This window comes from Tiliqua scincoides, chromosome 7 (genome assembly GCF_035046505.1).
Source record: "Tiliqua scincoides isolate rTilSci1 chromosome 7, rTilSci1.hap2, whole genome shotgun sequence".
In the NCBI taxonomy this organism is placed as follows: Eukaryota; Metazoa; Chordata; class Lepidosauria; order Squamata; family Scincidae; genus Tiliqua; species Tiliqua scincoides.
Genome location: NC_089827.1, coordinates 9,195,084 through 9,201,190, shown reverse-complemented (window position 1 = coordinate 9,201,190; position 6,107 = coordinate 9,195,084).

The following is a 6,107-nucleotide window of genomic DNA, read 5'->3' as shown; positions in this document are numbered from 1 at the left end:
CGGGGTACTTCTTAGGATCTTTAGGGGTGCTTGAAAAAGAATTGAATAATGGTGGAAAAGGGCAGGTCTGTATTAGAATGCCTTGCAGAGCTGGCAAGGCAGGAAGAAAGGCAGCTAGCTGGCTACAAAAGCCCTACCAACCGCTAGTTTTTGGTCACCAAAATTGTGTACTATCAGGTATGGATCAGTAGTTGAAAATCTGAAATAAGAGCAGATAATAAATCTGAAATAAGAGCAGATGTTATTTATCTATGTTTATTATCTATGTTTATTAATTATCTATGTTGATTAAAAACCTCTTGCTAATATGAGGGGTACAATTTATGGAAATGAGCTGCCATAGGTATTGTACATAGGCATGCAAGTGCCTCACATTGTACATAGGCATGCAAGTGAAATAACAAGTGGCTTAGACCAGGGGTGCCCAAACCCCGGCCCTGGGGCCACTTGCAGCCCTCGAGGCCTCTCAATGCTGCCCTCAGGGAGCCCCCTGTCTCCAATGAGCCTCTGGCCCTCCGGAGATTTGTTGAAGCCCGCACTGGCCCAACGCAACTGCTCTCAGCGTGAGGGCGACTGTTTGACCTCTTGTGTGAGCTGTGGGACGAGAGCTCCCTCCGTTGCTTGCTCTTTCACATCTGTGATGCAGCAGCGACACCAAAGGAAAGGCCAGCCTTGCTTTGTGCAAGGCCTTTTATAGGCATTCAGCTATTGCAAGACCTTCATTCGTTCATATAAGTTCATCTTTAATATAGTCATTTATGTAAACTTATGTAAATTTATTCAAATTTTAAATGTAAATTAATTCTTTTTTCCCCCCGGCCCCCAACACATTGTCAGAGAGCTGATGTGGCCCTCCTGCCAAAAACTTTGGACACCCCTGGCTTAGACCATCACCCCACCCGCCCCAATGATGTCATCTTTTGGACTATTTTTAACATTTATGTAGCATCAACAAATTCCTAGGCTATACAGAATGAAAGCATGATCCAGTGCTGGTCTCTGTAGTCGGTAGCAAAAATGCGAGGGAGTCCTATTCTATGGAGAATATGTGAATTTACTTAAGCTGTATCCTACCTCTGGTGTCAGATTTGAATATCAAAATGCAGACGGGCATTGGCTTTTCTTGGCCAATGAAACCATCTTTCCTTTCAAGCTTGGCCAGGGAGGAGATGGGCTCAGCAAAGGTGTCCTCCACCGTATCCTAACCCACTTCCCGGGTCTGGCGGCCTTCTACGGACCTTCTTAGACTTGAGCTAGCTATATCGCTAATGCAGATTCAAGAAGCACCATGGGACAAGCTGGGACCGAACAGACGTCTGGCCTCCTCTTAACCAACACTGGATACAGCGTAGGCCATGAGGCCCTCTGTGCCAGCATTGGATAGGATTGGGGTGTGAATTTTGTAAGGAGGTGAATAAATAATAATCTATTATTAGATATTTGCACAGTCTGGTATTTTGGCTGGTTTGTTTTATCCAGACATCAGGACCTTCCCAAGGATGTGGGAGACCTGGTTTTCATCCTATAAATACTGTCACACAATGCAAGCTGCTCCTAGTAATTCTGCTTTTTGCAGTTAATTGATGGTAATTTCTGTGGCCCCTATGTTGTTCAGGTGCTCTTCAAGGTGTTTTGGAATTATTATTCATAATAATAATAATAATATTTATATACTGTGTTTCAACAACAACAAAAAAAGGTTCACAATGGTTTACATAGCAAAAATGTCTCCCTTTTTAAAAAGTGAGCTGAAGCATTGTGGGCTTACAATATAACAGCCCTTCAACTTGCTTTTCAAAATAGGTTAAATATTAGTGGCTGTTGCAATGGAGAAGGGAAGACTGACATTAGCAGGAGTCAACCACAGCCCTGGGCAAGGTAACAAGCTCAGGGGACCACAAGCAAAACAACAGAACAGTGAAACTTTGTGAATGATGGACAAGATGCTGTTGAAAGTATTCAACATTAAACAGCTGGCAGGAGGTCTAAGATGACTTGGGGGGGAAGCAGGAACAACACAGGTGAGAATCTGGGGTATGGAAAGAATTCAGAAATGTCTGTTAATATCTGCCGGGCCGTCATGCCAGAGCCTTCAGTTAGAACTTGGTCTTCACTATCTTGAAAACAAATTCTCGTGTTTAATGAATACTCAATGCATAGCATTTTCAGGCAAGACACAACAGGTGGGCTATAGATATAGCTGAGTCCCAAGGGAAGGGGGGGGGGAAGCCATAATAAGAAAAATTAAGAAATGATGTTTATCCCTCTTTTATTTCCTTCACAGAGAAAGGCTGTGTAAACCCGCGAAGACAAGGAAGGTTGTCATTCAGTTGTAAGTGGGTATATGATTTGCAATCACAGTTGGCTTTGCTATCCCCCACAGCATTTTTTGCCCTTGTTCTTTTTGCGGGGGAGTTTCTCCTTGAGCCTCCAAAGGAGAGGGACTGGGGAAGGCAGATCGAAGAGTAGGTAGAGAAGCACCTCCTACAGCCACCAGCACCTCGAGCTCAGAATAGGAACCCAGAAGTGATGTCATGACGTTGCGACCAGTGGAGTCACTAGGGTTGTGGGAGACCAGTGTGGGAGACTGGTGCATCACCCCATGATGGCCTCCTCCACGCAGTGGACTTGGCAACGTCCTGGGCGGTGGGCGTGGTGACGGACCACTGCCTGGCTCCCTCTGGTCTTTCGGCTATAACTTTTGATAGAGTCGAGACATTTCAATGTGGCTCTTTTCACTGCATTCTGCATGACATTAGACATTGATTGATATACAACATGATGGTATTAATCAAAAATACCAAGATTTTGCAAAAATTTTGGCCAGTATTGGTGTTAACCCTTCCCCTCCCCCCATGCGTGTCACCTGGTGTGGCCTGCACCCCTCAAGCGATACCACTGGTTGTGACATCATAGCTCTGGTTAAGATGACTGCCAGGCACAGGCTGACCTGGTGGTTAAAATAGTTCAATAAGTTCAGAGTATAAACGGAATATTGATGTGCTGGAAGGGAAATGGGCACAAATTGTTTTTAACATCAATTAGTGTTCACGCAGTACAAAAATTCTATGTATTTGAAAACAGAAAGCAAGCCATTCCTTTCTTCTTTGGTTCAGTCTTGTCTGCTATTGTTAAGCAATTCTGAATCCACTTCCCATTCAAGACTGTCAATCTTCCCTTTGGGTCACTCCCAAACTACTTGCTTCATCTGTGGGGCTCCCTGGGCTGGCTTTCCCAGATAAATCAACGTTCAGGTTGTCAATATAATCTTAAGATGGTTTTCGCTTCAGACTAGTTCCTATAAATATTACATCGGCATTATTTCCCTGATCTTGTCTGATCTTGGAAGCTAAGCAGGGTCAGGCCTGGTTAGTACTTGGATGGGAGACCGCCTGGGAATACCGGGTGCTGTAGGCTTCTACCATAGTCTTTCGAGACTGAAGGTTGCTAACCATTATTCTGGGTAGCCTATCCAAAACAGAAAGCCATAGATGCATGCAAAAATAATTGTGCGGTGTTTTTAAAATATTTTACTGGTCTATGATAGCTTTTTTCAGTTAATTGGAGGCTTGGAGAGGCATCCTCGGGGCTCCCCACACACCCCCTGGAGGCTGGTGCTGTTGCCACGTAAAGCAGAAAACCCCCCTTTGTCCTTGGCAGTGGCAGAATCCTCAGGATTGCTGCCATCCCTGCCCATAAGGGGGAATGTCTTGCTTCTCCACCACTTTAGGGAATCGCTGTTATAGCCCATAGGTCTGCAGCTTCACTTTGGATGGAGAACTGGCTGTTAGCAAGAGTGGTGGCAGCATACTGGAAGGGGTATTTGCCCTAAGGACTTGCACACCCATCTGTTAGCATGTGTCTTCGCTAATCCGGTGGATATGTGCTAGAAACTTGTATTCTATATTTGGTTTATTCATCTAAGAACGCCGCCCTGTGTGCTCATGATGTATTCAGGCCTTGAGACTGTCCTGGGTCTTGTGGATCGCTCTTACAAACTCCTGTCCACACTCTGAACGCTCACAGTTAAGTCAGGAACAGAGGCGCAACATATTGCCCCAGAGCCAGGGGTGGTGACACTGTCTTGTGAAGTCACTTCTAGGTTCTCCCCGGAGGAGAGGTGCTTGCTACATTGCTTTTGTGCCCTCCATTCCTTCTCCTGTGGAGGTTCCCCATGAACAAGGAGGAGAAGGAACGGGGGCATGAAGTTGCCAGTGTCTCCTCCATAACTAGAACAGATTCTGAGAGACAGTCATGTACCCCCTTTGACATAGCGCCCAGGGCAGGTGCACCTCAGGTTCCACCCTAGTTATGCCTCTGGTCAGGAATGCATGTTCCCAATTAGGTAACCTTCCCTCTCAACCATCAACTTGCGAGACTAGGGTACTGTTCTGAATTTGTCCTTATGTACCCATCAATCTCAATGGTCTTATTACTCAGTGAGAGTGCATGGCAGTTCTTAGCCCAATAAACCAAATGTTGAGTACGGGTTTCTAGCGCACGTGCGCCTGATTAGCTCAAACCCATGCTAACTAGATGAGCATACATTTCCTCACATTCCTGGAAGTAAATCCCCTTGAATTCAGCTGGGTTTACTTTTGAGTAGACAGGGACGTGAATGCTATCCAAAGATGGATAAACAAAATGAAATGTTTAAAGCCATTCTTATATGATAGTTATAAAACTTGAGTGGTTTTCCACATCTGAGAATGCTTGGCAGCAGATTTCATTCCAAGTGATTACCCAAAGGGAAATTAGGTGGCAAAGTTCCTGTGGGATGATTTTTTATACTCAGAACATGTGAATCTGTCCTTCACGGGTAGTGGTGTTCCCAGGTTATCGGTTTGGAATCCAAGTCAGAATCACCAGCATCTCAGCTTCTGTTCTGAACTCTTGTATGTGAAAGTGGGGAGAGAAACCAGAGTCTACACCTGTTCCCTTTCCTCAGAGAAGTTCCATCATAAGTCACTTTACTCAGAAAAGTACCAGGTGCAGCACGGCTGTAATTGCCTCATTCCTTAGACCTTTCCCAACATATCAGTTGCCTGTCACGCTTGGCCTAATTTAAAGAGATACAGAATTCTCCCCTTTCCTGTTCGCTGTTCGCCCGCCTACGCCAAAGCAAGAAACATCAGATTTTTTTTAACTCTCCATTTCCCCAGTGGCACTGTCAGAGGAAAGATTCACTGCTCCCCTACCCCACAATACTGCTATGGGTGTTGCTACTGGCTGAGATTTTGCAACCAGAACTCTCCTTTGCTCAGAATGTTATCCTCGGTTGCAGTGGTTTGCGTCACCCAGCATGGAAGGCCACCACTTCAACGCCATGATGGATCTCCTCCCAGGCAACGCCCTGGGCAGTGGGCATGGTTATATACCATTGCACCGCCCCCACACTGGTTTTTTGGCTATCACATTTGACAGACTAGAGATAGTTCAGTGTGGTTTGTTTCATTGCATTCTGCATGAAATTACGCATTGGATGATATATAACATGATGGTATTATTAAAAAATAACAAAGTTTTGACTTGTAGTGGTATCACCCCCCCATGCGTGTCAACCAATGTGACCTGCACCCCCCTAGTGACACCACTGCTTGGTTGGAACGGTAGCAGCAGGAAAAGTGAGAAGACCTGCCTTCTTTATGTCCCCACTCTCAAGATAACACCCAGCACGATACAAATATTGTATTACCTGTTGGCAAACTTCAGTCTCGAAAGACTCTGGTATCGCGCTCTGAATGGTGGTTCTGGAACAGTGTCTAGTGTGGCTGAAAAGGCCGATTCGGGGGTGACAATCCCTTCCACACTGGGAGCAAGTGCAGTCTGTCCCTGGTCTGTCTCCCTGGCTTTGGGCCTTCCTTCTTTGCCTCTTAGCCTCAGACTGTTGGCCAAGTGTCTCTTCAAACTGGGAAAGGCCATGCTGCACAGCCTGCCTCCAAGTGGGCCGCTCAGAGGCCAGGGTTTCCCACTTGTTGAGGTCCACTCCTAAGGCCTTCAGATCCCTCTTGCAGATGTCCTTGTATCGCAGCTGTGGTCTACCTATAGGGCGCTTTCCTTGCACGAGTTCTCCATAGAGGAGATCCTTTGGGATCCAGCCATCATCC